General features: G+C 42.6%; 1 protein-coding gene across 2 annotated transcripts in view; it reads left to right on the plus strand.

Annotated features, from left to right (window-relative positions):
• The first annotated feature begins 3,545 nt into the window (after positions 1 to 3,545).
• Positions 3,546 to 17,653, plus strand: part of IL1RAPL2 (interleukin 1 receptor accessory protein like 2) — a 1,069,016-nt gene continuing 1,054,908 nt past the window's right edge. Inside the window, exon 1 of one of the 2 annotated variants that reach the window (XM_077285203.1) lies at positions 3,546 to 4,127. The gene's annotated coding sequence lies outside the window, so the exon portion shown is untranslated. The remainder of the gene's footprint in view (positions 4,128 to 17,653) is intronic. The other variant, XM_077285204.1, reaches the window with a different exon arrangement.

Raw genomic sequence — 17,653 nt, forward strand, 5'->3', positions numbered from 1 at the left:
TTGTCTAGAATACTGGTACAGGGAAACGGACCACGGGACTATGTTCAGGCACTGGCTGCTCCAAGACTAGAGGATGAGGTTTAGGCACTGGCTGCTACAGGACCATGGGATGAGGTTAAGGCACTGGCTGCTGCGGGACCAGGGAACGAGGTTCTGGCACTGGCCACACCAGGTGACTTCAGATACAAGCTTTGCCATACCGGGACCAGGGACACAGGTTCAGGACACTGGCCGCACCAGGACCAGGGGACCTCACAACTCACTAGTAGTACACCTTACTAACTAATGATTTTACATGTTGCTTAGTGATTTCCTAGGGGAGAGGGAGTCTTTTATAGAAGATGCCTCCCAATTATTGGCTGGGAGCCATGTTGCAGATGCACTACTTTACACTAAATGCTTCTCAGCAACAAGCTGAGGGCATTTACTATATGCGCGAGATGCCCCTTTAGAACAGGGAGCACTGGCGTACTAGGCCACCAGGAATTGTGGTGCACACACCAGTAAGCAGGGATACGACATCAGAGCTGGGGCGGTGAGTAAGCCGACATCTCTGCATTGAGGGGGAAGGGGACACCATGCAGGGGCTCTCTCCATAGTGCTAGAGTACCCCCGTTTATGTCCCCTCTTTTTCAAGCCCGCGAGGACTCTCTGAAGAGAAGGTGGAGGCTGACACCTCTTCACGGACTGCCACGACTTCTCTTCAAGATCAAGATTTCTTCTGTCTACTAAATGAAAAGGGACACATTTGACCATCTTCCCAACTAGGATGCTTCTCTCCATCAAGCCTTCCTCAGCTTAGGATGAAGCGGGCGTAGTACCAGCAACTGGGCATTGGAAAGTCTCTCTCTGTACAGAGAGATCAGCTAAATCCCCAGAGGATTCAAGGACCAACTGGAGTTCCTCTGCCTGGCTGGCGGATTGCAGAGACTTGGCAGATGCCACCGCCTTGATGTTCTCTTCACCAGACCACATAGAGACTGAAGATAGCTCCTATGGTCCTGTCTTCAGCCTGGTTTCCAAGACAAGATATCCACAAGGTTTGGAGTTTCCTGGGCAGATCATTGGTATAATCGTTGGGACTGTGAGGAGACATCAGCACTCAGCGACTAGCAGATCTTGTGGAGAAGATAATGTCATTGCTGACTGACTAGGAAATATGGAGACCAGACACCTTTTGTGACTCAACTGTCCCCAAGGAAGCACCACATGGGGTCCCAGACTAGAAAGGGCACTTGGGTTCTCAGCTCTCAACAACTGATAGGGATACCATACAGCACATGGAAGACGATCTTCTCCATGAATAACTCTCTGATCTGGAGCTCAAGTTGTTCAGACATAACTTGACTGTCTCTAAATAGGGCTTGTCCTTCACTTGACAATACCCTCACCAGATTGTGGAGCTGTCGGATGGGACTCTGACACCGACACTTCATGGCTTGCAGCACAAACTCTCCCGCCGAACCAAATCCTACACTTGCTTTGGATACTGTTACAATCAGCTGTGTAGAGATATTTCCACTACCGGCAGCCTCTCCCACTGGTCCAAGGCTTTGGAGTTCTTTAAGCTTCACTTGACAAAGACCGTGAGGATGTATCACACAACCTCGTTCCATCTCACGACTTCCAACTTCTGCTTAGTCAAACACTGTCGACCTTCACGGATTCTGCATGGGAAGCTGTCTCAACAGGCTGGTGAACTGGTCATCTTTGAAAGGACAGGGTCAGACGTGATGGTTTCTCCACACACATCACCCATCTGCTCTGCTCCTGGAGGGGAGGAAGGGAAGTCTTTTCAGAAGATTCTGGGTTGAAGACATTTTGGAAGGCCACCAGGAAGCCCTGCAGGTCCGAAGTGATGAGCCCCATTCTCTCATAGGGGAATGAGCCATGCCAGAGCATCTCCTGCTAGATAAGACATCAGGAATCCCCCCTTGGCCCGATCAGAGGAAAACTGCTGGCTGAAAACTTCATAGTGCCGCATGCCCTCGGCACTGCTTCGGATTCCCATAGTACCGAGGTGGATCAGACAGAACGGGTTCCATTATGGGAGCACAGCTTTCAGGTTGTCCAGTTGTCAGGGCTTCTAGTCAGGCATGTACTGTCATAAGATGAAACAACATTCTTTCCTGGCTCTCTTGCTGATAGCTCAGCTGCCGACACAGCTCTGAGCGCAGAGAGGACTGGGAACCAGGGGACCTCACAACTCACTAGTAGTACACCTTACTAATGATTCTACATGTTGCTTGCCGACTCCTTAGGGGAGAGGGAGTCTTTATATAAGATGCCTCCCACCTATTGGGCATTAGGTATATAGGCACTCTGCCCCTTTAAGAAAGGGGAGTGCACATACTAGACATGCCATCGGTAACTGCAGCGCGCACACTAGGAAGCGGGAGGAGGAAGGTGACACCATGCAGGCTGGCCACAGCACTACAAGTTCATTTGCTTGTGAATCATTTCTACATTTTTATTGATTTGCATAAATTAAATTGGAAATTGTTCAAATTCTATGACAACGGCAAATTGTACAAAATTGATTTAAATTCAAGTAATTTCAAATCACTTTTCTTATCTCTACAATGCACTACTGCTCACTAAAGAACATTTTTATTGCGCATACAGTTATAAAAGTAGAAAATAACAAACACTCCCCAGTACCAGTGCTTCCTCTGAGCTGCTGCTACGGGGGCCGCAGTGGTGTCATCATGACTACAGCGCACGGCGACCACTGCAACCAATCACTATGCTTGTTATAGTAAAACTGCAATTAGTGACTGCAGTGGTGACATGTGGTGCAGTTGTGCAGCCTGTCAATAAAGACCAGATCATTTTATAGAGAGACTGTACTGGAACTCAGGAGGGTGAGTATTGGTGTGGGTTTCCGGTTCTATTTTGTCAAGCTTATGCTCAAATAAAAAATATTCCAGATAAACTGTTTAATATCCTCATAATTGTAAGATAAGTCTTATATGCAGGAAAACTATCTTTTAGAGGAGTGGTCCTCTAGCGGAAGAAGACAATATACACTGACTATCAGGATATATTCAGACTTTTAGTAGTTTTTTGCTTACGTATTTACCGTGAATTGTGGAATGGCTACGTTAGAATATACTCAAAGGATATTAAAAATCTGCCACAGAAAATCTGATCTTGATGAAAGAATGGGCTTCTTATAGATGTGAACTCTTGGAGTGTTTCATTATATGTTTGTGAATATTTAATTAAAAAAAGCCAATTATGTTAGTAACCTATGTGTACAAAAGGAATTCCAATTAAATGGTACAATTCAGTCCAGATATACATCTCATGCAATGTAGATGAACCAGCTCTGATCACCACTATACTCTGACCTGCCAACAGCAATCTTATAAAGTACTGTGGGAATGAGCAACATTGCATGATACTGTGCTAGTGATTACTAATGATAATCTGTTTGCTGTACAAGACCTGTGTGTCACTGGGATGATGGCAGCAATATGTCACTGTAACTTTAAGCAGAATGTGAGTCTATGAAGCATATTGAGCCCTCCCCTCTGTGCTAAGCATTGGACTGCAGGCAGCTTGTCCATCAGGCAGGGGAACTGAGCGCCTGCAATAGAAGGAGGCAGCAGTCTGCAGCTCTCACTATCATCAATACAGCAGCAGCTGTGGCTGGGACCTGAGCACCTTCCCCAGCATGGAGTGATCTGCAGCCCCCCAACTCCTGGATCTGCTCTGCTATGTGCTGCTTCAGAGCTGCACCTTCCTATACTTTGTCAGGGGATTTACAACCAACACGTGTCTGCAGGCTACACACAGGACATCCATGTGCACTGACTGATGCAGCTCACTCTAATTTCATTGCCATCAAGTGGTTGAGTTGACTTCTCAGGGATCAGGGGTTTACTGTTACTCTGGATTACTCTGGCTTTAAATGAGCAATATCTGTTGTGTGACTTGGAGGAGATACAGAGTTGTCAAGGAGGGAAGACTTTATAACTGGATGCAAAAGTTACAAAGGCAAGGAGGAAAATGAACCTAGAAATGCACATGGCTGCCTCATGTTAAAGATCTGTAAAGGAACTATAAGCAAATGTGTGGGATCAAATGTGTGGGATCCTGAGTTCAGTACATGGAAGATTCAGGTAAGATTCTATTTACAACCATTGGAACCCATTGTTTACAGAACATTCTGCAGTGGCTTCCTATCTATGCATCAGGGACACGTTTTACCTAGAATACCTGTCAGGAGTTATTGGGAATGACACCAATGTAATTCTTGTGAATTCTTTGCACAATCCTGTTTGTATCTGCAAGCAGTGCTTTATTGTATCTCCCCCTTTTAAAAGGCTGCATGACCTTCTATTTGGGTTATTATTCGTTACATTTCCTTGTACAATTTGAGCCCAGAAGTTTTCACAACCCTATTTTTGGCAACAAAATGATCAGATACAATCCCTTGGAGAGGTATGAATTATTACGACCATTTATCGACGTCTTAAACCATTTTGATTGAGCGCTGACAGTAATTGTGAAATAGGTTTAGTACGGAGTTCGGAGTATAAATCTGTGTGAATCAGCTCATTGAAAAATTCTGAATTAAATAATTGAGCGCAAACCAAATTGTGTGTATTGTTGTCATGAACTGCTTCATGCATGGATTACACATTCACTTTATAATTGGGTAGTTTATTCTTAAATATGGTTATGGCTATAAACAGTTTTATTTATATGGTAAATTGCCATATGCAGAAACATCATCTTCATGTGATGGCATTTTATATACAGTATTATCATGATATCACATCACTGTGCTCATGTTTGTCATTACTGCGGAAAGTTTTTGACTCTGATTTTATTATCCGATCATCAAGTACAGTCTTGCAGTCTTAGTAACAAAATAATAATACATTTCCACTTTAGTGTTATTAAAAAGTATTGATACTATATATTTATAGCACCATCAATCTCTGTGTCACATTATTGGGGCAACACATTGCAGCTAATGTGAGATACATTGTAATACTAACTGGAAGACCATTATATGGCTATTATCTCCCAAGATAGAAAATAAGAGACCAGGAGATCTTTTTTTTACTTAGGGCTTAATCGCACGCCCAAGTTAATCATATCATATATCATTATCTGTGTTCCAGCCTGATTATAAAGTAATAGTTTCTCCCCCCTATGTATCAAATCACTTTTTAGATTATAAACACAATGGGGAAATAAGTGGAAGAAGTTTGAGAGAGTACGGAAAGAAACGTGATGATGACACAGTCCATGCAGTGTATGTACTCTCTATGTGGCACTGTGTGTGACAATGTATTACCATTGCTTCTAGTGCAGAACCGCTCTATAGCAGGATGTGCATTAAATTTAGTGAAAAAAATGTTTCCCTTTTATAAAATCGGAGGTATGGTATGGAGTCGTGGGTTAAATTTGTAATATAATTATCTAAATGGGTGTTTATACAAAGTTTGTATGTGTCCATTCAAGTCTATGACACTGGACAAACCCAGAGACTGGTGAGCATTATATTTTTGACTTTCCTTGTCAGTGTCATGGACTTGAATGGAGCAGCAAGGCCAAGTGTGCGACCTACATCTCCACTCAATTACTCCTGATTGAGATCTTGTGGGCAGGGACAAACCAGTTTAAAAAAAAAAAAAAAAAAAGGAGCTGAATGAAGTTCAGTAGTCCAGCAATCAATGGGGGTCCCAGCAGCGGGATCCAAGTGATCAAACAATTATCTATACAGTAGATAGGAAATAAGTTGCTTAGGCTGAAGTAGATCTACAAGATTGGCATTTCCAACACCATTTCTAAGCAAAACCTGATAAAATGCGTGTCATTTTTCACATCTACTCCTGAATGTTATAAGGAGGTGTAGATTTGCACCAATTTTTGCTCTATGACTCAGTGTTCCACAACTCCGGTACTCAAGAGCCACCAACAGGTCATGTTTTCAGAATTTCCTTAGTATTGCACAGGTGATTGAATGCTTGCCTGTCCAGGTGATGCAATTATCACCTGTGCAATACTAAGGAAATCCTGAAAACATGACCTGTTGGTGGCTCTTGAGGACCGGAGTTGGGGAACACTGCTCTATGTGCATCTGTGTTAGCCCATTAAACAAATGCACAACCGATAATAAATTAACATGCTATATTGCATAGGTGATAATTGCGTCACCTGGACAGGAGGCAAGCGTTCAATCACCTGTGCCATACTAAGGAAATCCTGAAAACATGACCTGTTGGTGGCTCTTGAGGACCGGAGTTGGGGAACACTGTTCTAATAGATGAAACTTGGCTCTTTTAAGCAGTAAAGTAGAGGCCAGAAAGGTTGTCAGTACATCATTTCAAATCTAGATAAGAAACTAAAGCAGAAATCAAGGTGGTCATTTATTTTACGGATATATAGGACATTGTTCTGGATCTCATGTTTATATTTTAAGAATGGCACAAATTTGAGGGTTTTTTGTCTTTTCTTTAGAACATACCCTAAAGGCTAATTTGCACCACTGTACAGAGGCCATATTTTATTTTTCATAATACAGCCGAATATCCTGACTCTTGTCTCATGACACGAACTATTAGAACCACAGGCATATGTTATAAAAACTTGATTCCAGCTCACCTTGTAGCTCTATGCTCATCCACATGAGGCTCAGACACTGGCCTCACATCAAGGAAAATAGAAAAAAATGGAGTCCGGCTCATATGGATCAACATGTCATGACAGCTTAGGTTAGGCTATGGGTTGAACTAGATGGACTTAAAGTCTTCCTTCAACCTTAATAACTATGTTACTATGTTACATGACATATGTCATGAGTAAGACTGCTTAGTGCAGTCGAAACACGTCGACTTGGTCATGTCGACCATCTAAATTTTTCTTTTGTATTCACTATATTTTCTTTTGAAAAATTAAAAAGAAAAGGAAAATCCAGTCCTATTGAGCCGGACTCCAATTTTTTCTACATGCATATGTTATTGGTTCTGAATATAGATAGACTTCTTTATTATCATGGCTTTGTCACAATTATACAAAACACAGCAAAACACACAATTTAACTACAAAGTATGAAGTAACAAATTTGTCACCATAATTTTTGTGACAAAATAATAATTTCCATTTAGAGATCAGCGTATCCAAAATGTTCAGGATTCGATTTACACAAATCTAAAGTAAAATGGCATCCATTTTTTTCTGATGTCTCTTGAGAGCCAGGACAGAGTTAAATGAGTAAAATGCATTATAGTACTGTCCTAGGCCCTCACCTGTTTAAGGGCTCATTCAGACGTCCATGGATCTCTGTACAATCACGGACAGTGATGTATGGACTGGCCGCGGGTCTCCATACCTGAATGTGACCGCCTCAAAGAAATATATGAAGCTGTTACTCACCAGTTGGGAGACCAGTGGCCAGTCCGCGCATTGCGATCTGTGATCGGATTGAGATCCATGGATGTCTCCATGAGCATGGTGATGCCACAGCTCACTGGTCCTCTGTGAATGTCTTCAGGCACATCCTATTTTGCACAGAAGCTAGAAGGCCTCATTGCCGAAGAGGGAGCACCGGAAGTACCAAAAACCAGCAGAGATGATGGTAGAGTGGGGGCAGCAGAGGCAATATAAGACATAGGACAAATGAGTATAGAATATTATTCTTAAACCCCCTTCCCTCCAGTCCATTTTTATTATGCTTTGGGGTCTCAAGAGACAGTAGTGCATAAAAAATGTCTTTTCAGTGCAATTGGGAGACTTTGAATTTGGACCAAATCAGTCATATGATTCACATGAATCCGCCAGATACATATTTAAGAGATTCGTTTTTCACTAGTTCCTTTCCAATCAATCTAAGTAGGGGTAAGCAGGATCAGAGTTCATAAATAACAACATAGAACTTTTAAAATTCAAGATAAATATCTAATATAAAATATGGGCAGCCAGTAGCTCGCGATGACCTATGCAGACATTAAAGTGAACCAGTTTTAAGTTAAAAAATGGTTGGATCTTACCATTAGAAGATTTCAATCAGCAAACACATCATGCAGGAGGGAGAAAAGGGAAATAAAGTCAGACAGGAAAAACTATGTTCCCTATCTGCCCAACGCAATATCTCAGGTCCTGACAAGGACAGCGCCCAAGTGTGACCTATCCTTCTTAAAGTGTCCTTGTACAAAACATTTCAAGTCAAGCCTATTGTCAAACTCAAAATACTAAATGACAGTATTTTCAATTTTTAGGCAAAGGAAAATTGACAATTTCCTTCCCCCACCACCTCCCATTAGTATATGTTTTGGTTCAAAAGCCAAATGCAACCTCTGTCAGTTTCCATTTAGATACATCATCATAGCACTGACAACATCTGTATCATCCGTTCTCTTACTAACATACTAGAAGTAAGAGAACATCCAACCATTTTTCCGAAATATTGTTTTAAATTTATGCAGTGGTTTTTTTTTTTTTAGACCAACGGAGCGTAAGAGAGAAATATGCCATTGCATGCCTATGCGCCGGTGGCATAATTGGGGCTTTCTATTGTAGGTATATGCTGGTAAATACACCTAACATACAGGGGTTGGACAAAATAATGGAAACACCTGGAAACATCAACAAAAGTCAGTTTAATATGGTGTAGGTCCACCTTTTGTGGCGATTACAGCCTCAATTCTCCGAGGTATGGATTCATACAAAAGAATTTTAGCCCAATCTGCAGTTAAAACTCCCTCCAGTTCTTTGAGCAACGATGGCAGCGGAAATCGACTTCTAACTTGAATCTCTAAAATCGACCATAAATGCTCAATAATGTTGAGGTCTCGGGATTGTGGGGGCCAGATGAGATGCTCAACTTCATTAGAATGTTCCTCGTGCCATGCTTTAACGATTCTAGCTGTATGAATTGGTGCATTATCATCCTGAAAGATGGTGTTCCCCTCTGGGAACAGTGCTTGAACCATTGGATGCACTTGGTCGCCCAAAATGCCTAAATAATCTCGGCTGTTAATTCTTCCATGAAGGGATATCATTGGCCCGGCGGATCTCCACGAAATAGCACCCCAGATCATCACAGAACCTCCACCATGTTTTACGGTTGGGGGAAGGCAGTCTGGATGGAATGCTTCTTTCGGCTGTCTCCAAGCATACACTCGGCCGGAGGTCGGAAATAGGGTAAACGATGATTCATCTGAGAATATCACGTTTCCACTGCTCGAGGGACCAATTCTGGAGATTTCTACACCACTCTAAACGCTTGGAAACATTTGTCATTGAGAGCAGCAGTTTTCTAATTGCAGCTCTTCCGTGGAATCCAGATTTGTGCAGCTCCCGACTAACAGTTTTCATGGAAACTGGGTTCTGTTCATTGAGCTCAGCAGTGATTTTCGAAGCCGTGGTCTTGCGATCCTCTCTCACAATTCGCTTTAGAGTCCGACGGTCTCTCGCAGTCAACTTGGACTTTTGGCCGGACCTGTGCTTTGCTACGGATGTTTTTCCTTCTCTTTCAAACGCAGTCATTACTTTGGAGACAGTACCTCTTGACATGCCAAACGTTTGGGCCCTTTCTGTTACACTAGCGCCTGCCATACGAGAACCAACAATTTGGCCTCTTTGAAAATCCGAGAGGTCTGCCATTGGTATCAGGTTCTCATCAATGTTCTTACAATTATGCAAAACAAACAGTTAATTTACATACACATCACATAACACAAATAATCAACTACACAACATTAGCATATGTCACGGTTTGCATGTTTATCACATGTTCAAAGATTATGATGCCAAAATGTTAGGTGTTTCCATTATTTTGTCCAACCCCTGTATACCACTGATGAAAGGCCCAAATGTATTGCGAATGTATTCACCTGAGCTTCACTGCTCGATACCATCAATTCCCTGTCCTTATGTTCTGGGGCTGGGTGTGTCGTTTATTACTAGGCTTCTACCTGCCGAGATTTATGTTCCTAATCGCATTGATCAATTGAAGCATATCTAGTTTTCCTCTCGTTTGGACATAATCCATTTAGTGTTATTTATTCTATTTTGACATCTGTGTTTCATCTTTATAGCCTCCCTGTGAAGAATGCTGTTTTTGCTTGAGATTGCTGACATTTTAACTTCCTTGCGCACACTGCTGCTGTGATTTAAGAATGTTACAAGGTGCACAACACTAAAGTAAATCAAACTTTACCCTGGCACTAAGACAAGGAGTCATTTTATCCAAGTCTCCATTGTTGGCCTGTTCTGCGGATTTGTTATCAGGCAAAAAAAATGCAATTATTTGTGGCTCAATCTGTTCTGCTAAAGTTTTGCTCTCCATGAAACATACAGCAAAATTTCAACTATAAATTGTACTTCCTTATAGTGGAAAATATGGGAGATATGCAGTATAAGGGTATTTTCCCATGTGGTATAACTGTGCTGAATTTCCACAGCAGTGAAATGTACAGTGATTAATGCTACGGTGGAAAAGGTGTGGATTTCATGCACATCTCATCCAATGCATTGCAAGAAGGGAAATGCTCACTGATGTTTCGCAAATTTCGAATCTGCAATACGAGTCAATTTTCACAGTGGACGCTGTTTCTAAAGTATTGGAATATTTATATCATGCTGCTGCAATGCAGGTAGAAGCTAGCTCCGCTAGGTGGCGATAGAGTGGAGAGAGGTCATGCACACAGATGAAGCAGACCTGCCATGCAGCAGCGAATCTACTACCGGGTGGCAGCAGACAAGTCAAACAAGCCTGGTCAAATGTAGCACAGTACCAAAGGAATAAGCAAACTCAGGGTCAGAGACAAGCCAGGGGATCAGTAATGGTGAGGAGCAGATATGCCAAAGACAAGAGACAAAAGCAGGTCAGGGTCCAAGCTGAGTTCAAGTACTAAGAAGTCCAGACACAAAGGGGACACACAGAGACAGGACAGGGAGCAGGGTATAACACACACGGGTCGCGTCAGGAATAACAGCAGGACAAGTCAGGGTGTAACAGAGTCAGCTACTCATGCCGTAGGCAGAACTATAACTGACACTGCCTGTAGGATGCAGCGGCGATAAATAGCAAACCTGAGACCAGACTTGAGGCTGAGAGAAGTTAACCCCTGACATGACCAGACCGGGAAAAGGGGAAGGCAGGACTCAAAACCCAGTCTGGATCATGACAATTTACTTAAATTTAATTCAGAGAGCTGATACTGAAATATGCAAAGGCTTTTGCACAGGCGAATCCAGTCCGAGCAATATCTGTCCAATAGACCACATGTGTAGCCGGTTGAGTTGTACAGGGGCCCATTACGGTGTGGTCAGTTGCTCTACAAGTATTTCATCTGGGACACAGATGTGATCATTTGTCTCTGGTGGGTACATCTCCTTCAGCTTGACATTTTATGGCCCCTTTGAAAGATGCTTTTCTAGTTAATTACATGTTTTTTTTTAAGTGTGTCCTTTCTCATGATTTCAATTTGCAGCCTCTGGCATGGCAGAAATGTTTTAGCAAAGAGCCAGGGGCCGCACTGTTAAGTGACAGAGCGTTTTGCCTGCCTAAAGATCAAAATTGTATTCTTCTTCTTTAGAGGCATATTGTACTGGTACATAGAGACACATCACTATATTTCAATCCATCTCTATATACCTGTATATTGGAGTATAGATAAAACTCTGACTTTTCTTTGCTATAAAATTACTAAAAAATATTGAAAAATATTTAGAATTGAGAGTCCTCAGTGGTTGATACCTTTTAATGGCTAGCTGAAAAGATGGTAACAAATTGCAAGCTTTCGAGACAACTCGGGTCTCTTCATCAGGCATAGACTAAAAGAAATTCTGAAGAATCACATATGATGTGATTCATGATGTGATATCATGTGATTCTTCAGAATTTCTTTTAGTCTATGCCTGATGAATAGGCCTGAGTAGTCTCAAAAGCTTGCAATTTGTTACCATCATTTCAGTTAGCCATTAAAAGCTATCAACCACTGAGGACTCTCAATTCTAAATATTTTCTATCCACTGGCTAACACGATACAAAGATATATATCTTTCCTGTAAAAAAAAATATTAAAAAATGTCATTATTATAAATGTTTTTCAATACTGTTTAAATCAAAATATATTGCACAAATCAGTAGCTAACGTGAACATATATGGTATCCTTATAATAACAACCCCTCAAATATGAAACAAAGTAATAGATAGTGTAAACAAAAAAGCATCATTTTTATTTTTTCCCATTAAACTATTTTTTCTAACAGAAATCACCATAATGTTCACCATTACAAAGACTCTGTAAAACACTTTGCCCACAAGTTATGTCCAATAAACTGCCGATGCTGATTAAGCGTAAGAAAAACGCCCTACATTTTATGGGTGTTTGCTCTAACCCTTCCTAAGGCACAATGTTCAGTCTTGGTTTTATCATATTGTATGGTATTTTATTGCTACTCTAAATAGGACTTTAGAAATACTCTTTTAGATCAACAACTACCAAAATCAGATGTCATAAATCAAGAGTCTAAATCTTCTCTTGCAACTTGTTGTATATAACAATCTATTAAATAATTGGGAGAAGCCATTTAAATATGCTAATTTTTTATATAAATCATAATGTAATTTCTGATATTTTATTGAAGTTATATTTCTTACTACTTTTGAATTATGAACAGTGTGACCGGATCTATGATTTTTATACAAATGGAATTCTTGATATGTTGTGTTCTACATGAAATGTTCACCGCCATAGAACACATGAGGCTCATGCACTCTGCCATATTGTGGCTTTGTTTAGTATGAAGCTGCAATGTGTTGCTTGCAGTACATATGCAAAAGGCCTCTACCAAGGAAGTAACAATCGCAATCACCGATGGTGCGACAGGCTCGTACCTGCTCATGCCATCGCCTATTTCAGCTGGATGTGCGCCTGAGGATGCATGTTCAGCTGAAATGTATCATGGCACAGAGAACAGCTGGCTTCCTCCACTGCAATACAAGCCGCTGGCCAATCAAAGTCCGGCAGTGATGTTATTAACTGCTCACCAATTAGAGATCTGCATCTGCAGTGACTGTGGAGGAGATGAAAGGTAGCATCGTGAGACTGGTGAAAGGTAAGAATATTAGCTTTTTTTTATTTAAGTGTGTTGGAGAAGAGCGGCAGAATGAGGAACATTGCAACAGAAAGAGGTCCAGGATGGAGACATTATTACAAGGGGCAAACACAAATGTCTTTATAGGATCTACAACGTTACAAGGGCCAGTCCATTTGTCCAACATGCAGGTGGGGGTTGAGGTCAAATTTTGCACTGGGGCTAGTGTTGAGCATTCCGATACTGCAAATATCGGGTATCGGCCGATATTCGCTGTATCGGAATTCCGATACCGAGTTCCGATATTTTTGTGATATCGGAATCGGAAGTTCCCAGTGTATGGTTCCCAGGGTCTGGAGGAGAGGAGACTCTCCATATACTCACCCCTCCGGCGGACTCTGGACCTTAGCGATGTAACCGGCAGCCTCCGTTCCTAATGCAGTGAGTGTAGGACCTGAGATGACGTCGTGTGTTGTGATTCGGTTCGTGGGCTCCCCCGGTGGTCTCTTGTGGTACTGGTGTCCTGCAAGCTTTGCCTTCAGTTCACCTGTTCCTATCAGGATGTGGGAGTATCCTATTTAACCTTGCTCCTCAGTCATTCTAATGCTGGCCATCAATGTATCCAGAGTGATTCTGTTGCATGTTCCTGCTCCCAGTTTTCTGCTCAGCTAAGTTGGACACTTTAGTCCTTAAGTCTATTTTTGTATGTTTGTCCAGTTTGCACTTATGTGAATCTCTGCAGCTGGAAGCTCTTGTTGGGCTGAAATTACCACTCCAGTGGCATGAGTTGTCACATGAGTTAAGGTAATTTCAGGATGGTGTTTTGAAGGGTTTTGCAGCTGACCGCGAAGTCCTCTGTTGTATCTTTCTGCTATTTAGTTAGCGGGCCTCTCTGTGCTAAATCTGCTTTCATACTACGTGTGTCTTTTCATCTGCTCTCACCGTTATTATATGTGGGGGGCTCCTATCTCCTGTGGGGACATTCTCTGGAGGCAAGCCAGGACTGTGTTTTCTTCTACCAGGGGTAGTTAGTTCTCCGGCTGGCGCGCGGCATCTAGAGACAACGCAGGAATGCCCCCTGGCTACTTCTAGTGTGGTGTGTAGGTTTAGCATCGCGGTCAGCTCTAGTTTCCATCACCCGAGAGCTTGTCCGTTTATTCTATGCTTCTGATGTTTCCTTGCCATTGGAAACCATAACAGTCGTGGCTTGTGATTGGTCACGTGAGCGGTCACATGAGTGGTCATGCGACTAATCACAAGCCGCGACGTCATCGAAGGTCCTTCACTCTGCATTCTTAGGAACGGAGGCTGCCGGTTACACCGCTAAGGTCCAGGGTCCGCCGGAGGGGTGAGTATATCCATATTTTTTATTTTTATTCTTTATTTTTTACATGAATATGGATCCCAGGTCCTGAAGGAGAGTTTCCTCTCCTTAGAACCCTGGGAACCATCCAGGATACCTTCCGATATTTGTGTCCCATTGACTTGTATTGGTATCGGCGAGATCCGATATTTTGCCGGTATCGGCCGATCCAATCCGATACCGATACTTTCGAATATCGGAAGGTATCGCTCAACACTAACTGGGGCCCATCGGACTCCAATTATGCCACTGGCCTCTACTGTACTTCTGCATGCCTATATGTTCATATAAACACTGTAGTGGCAATATGGAAACATCAGTTTAAAGTTTTGAGAAATGAAACAACTTAACATGATCCTTAAAGTATTTTCACCTAGTTAGTACGTTGTTCCTTATCTGTAAAATAGGATAATGGAAATCCTACTTATGCTAGGATTTAGACCACCGAAAGTCCCAGCAATCCTGAGAATAGAGCTCTGTAAAACCCCTTATCAATAGACTGGAGGTCGACCATGTGCACGGTTGAGGGTCTTGGAGACAGCCGACTACAGTCCCATGGAGACTGAATGGCACACAGGTGCCTATCCTCGATCTTGGCTTCATCCACATGGAGCTCGCGAGTGCCCCATTCTAGGGATTGCTTGGGGCCTTAATAATCTATTCCCTAGTCTAATTTGATACAACAGCTTGGTAGAACTAGAGTATTGCGCCACTAAGGGATTTCTGTTGTGAATTAGACTTTTTGGCTCCCTCTTGTGGTCACTAGTGGTATGACTCTGGGATTGTCTTTTTTCTGTTTGGCACTCACCTGGGTCATTAGTCCAGGGGTGTCGCTATATTAACTTCCTGGATCCTTAGTCCAGTGCCTGGCATCGTTGTAATCAGATCCTTCTGTTGCTCCTGTCTGCTGGTCCTGGCTCTTGCAAAATTAAGCTAAGTCTTGCTTCTTTGTTTTTTGAGTTACTTGCTTTGCTACTATTTTTGTCCAGCTTGTACTAAATGTGATTTCTGACCTTGCTGGAAGCTCTAGGGGGCTGGTGTTCTCCCCCCGGCCGTTAGACGGTTCGGGGGTTCTTGAATATCCAGCGTGGATACTTTAATAGGGTTTTTGCTGACCATATAAGTCATCTTACTATATTCTGCTATTAGCTAGTGGGCCTCTCTTTGCTAAATACCTAGCTCATTCTTATGTTTGTCTTTTCCTCTTACCTCACCGTTATTATTTGTTGGGGGCTTGTATCCAACTTTTGGGGTCTTTTCTCTGGAGGCAAGAAAGGTCTTTCTTTTCCCCTTCTAGGGTTAGTTAGTTCTCCGGCTGGCGCGAGACGTCTAGAACCAGCGTAGGCACGTTCCCCGGCTGCTTCTATTTGTGGTGCTAGGATTAGATATATGGTCAGCCCAGTTACCACTGCCCTATGAGCTGGTTTTTTGTGTTTGCACACTTGGTATTTATTCCTGAGACCCTCTGCCATTGGGGTCATAACAGTATGCCAGGCCAACATTGAATGTTTAATGCATTGCAGAAGTGGGATATAAGAAAGGAAATTCTGAATTTTTTTTTTTTTCCTCTCTTCCTCCCCTTTACCTCTGAGTGGCTTGAGCTTGCTGCAGACATGAATGTCCAGACCTTGATTACAAGTGTGGACCAGCTTGCTGCTCGTGTGCAAAGCATACAAGATTTTGTTACCAGTAGTCCTATGTCTGAACCTAAAATACCTATTCCTGAACTGTTTTCTGGAGACCGATTTAAGTTTAGGAATTTCAGGGATAATTGTAAATTGTTTCTATCTCTGAGACCCCGTTCATCTGGAGACTCAGTTCAGCAAGTTAAAATTGTTATCTCTTTTTTATGGGGCGACCCTCAGGATTGGGCTTTCTCGCTAGCGCCAGGAGATCCGGCATTGGCAAATATTGATGCGTTTTTTCTGGCGCTCGGATTGCTTTACGAGGAACCCAATCTTGAGGTTCAGGCAGAAAAAGCCATTAAGAATGTGATGGTGGGTTTCTCCATTCCTACAAGTCTGAATGATTCCATGGTGCTGGCTATTCAAATTGACCGGCGTTTGCGGGAGCGCAAAACCGCTAATCCTCTGGTGGTGTTGTCTAAACAAACACCTGATTTGATGCAATGTGATAGAATTCAGACCAGAAATGAGCGGAAAAATCATAGACGTCAGAATGGGTTGTGTTTTTACTGTGGTGATTCTACACATGTTATATCAGCATGCTCTAAACGCCTAACAAGGGTTGTTAGTCCTGTCGCCATTGGTAATTTGCAACCTAAATTTATTTTGTCTGTGACTTTAATTTGCTCATTGTCCTCTTACCCTGTTATGGCGTTTGTGGATTCAGGTGCTGCCCTGAGTCTTATGGATCTGTCATTTGCCAAGCGCTGTGGTTTTGTTCTTGAGCCGTTGGTTAATCCTATCCCTCTGAGGGGTATTGATGCTACGCCATTGGCGGAAAATAAACCGCAGTTTTGGACACAGGTAACCATGTGCATGACTCCTGAACATCGGGAGGTGATTCGTTTTCTTGTTCTGCATAAAATGCATGATTTGGTCGTTTTGGGTTTGCCATGGTTACAGACTCATAATCCAGTCTTGGATTGGAAGGCAATGTCTGTGTCAAGTTGGGGCTGTTGGGGTATTCATGGTGATTCCCCGCCGGTGTCTATTGCTTCCTCTACTCCTTCGGAAGTTCCTGAGTATTTGTCTGATTATCAGGATGTGTTCAGCGAGTCCAGGTCCAGTGTTCTGCCTCCTCATAGGGACTGTGACTGTGCCATAGATTGATTCCAGGTAGCAAATTTCCTAAGGGAAGACTATTTAATCTGTCTGTACCTGAGCATACCGCAATGCGTTCGTATATCAAGGAATCTCTGGAGAAGGGGCATATCCGTCCTTCCTCTTCCCCTCTTGGTGCGGGATTCTTTTTTGTGGCCAAGAAGGACGGATCTTTGAGACCTTGTATTGACTATCGGCTTTTGAATAAAATCACTGTTATGACCCCAATGGCAGAGGGTCTCAGGAATAAATACCAAGTCTGCAAACACAAAAAACCAGCTCATAGGGCAGTGGTAACTGGGCTGACCATATATCTAATCCTAGCACCACAAATAGAAGCAGCCGGGGAACGTGCCTACGTTGGTTCTAGACGTCTCGCGCCAGCCGGAGAACTAACTAACCCTAGAAGGGGAAAAGAAAGACCTTTCTTGCTTCCAG

The sequence above is a fragment of the Ranitomeya variabilis genome, chromosome 2, assembly GCF_051348905.1.
Source record: "Ranitomeya variabilis isolate aRanVar5 chromosome 2, aRanVar5.hap1, whole genome shotgun sequence".
Classification (NCBI taxonomy): Eukaryota; Metazoa; Chordata; class Amphibia; order Anura; family Dendrobatidae; genus Ranitomeya; species Ranitomeya variabilis.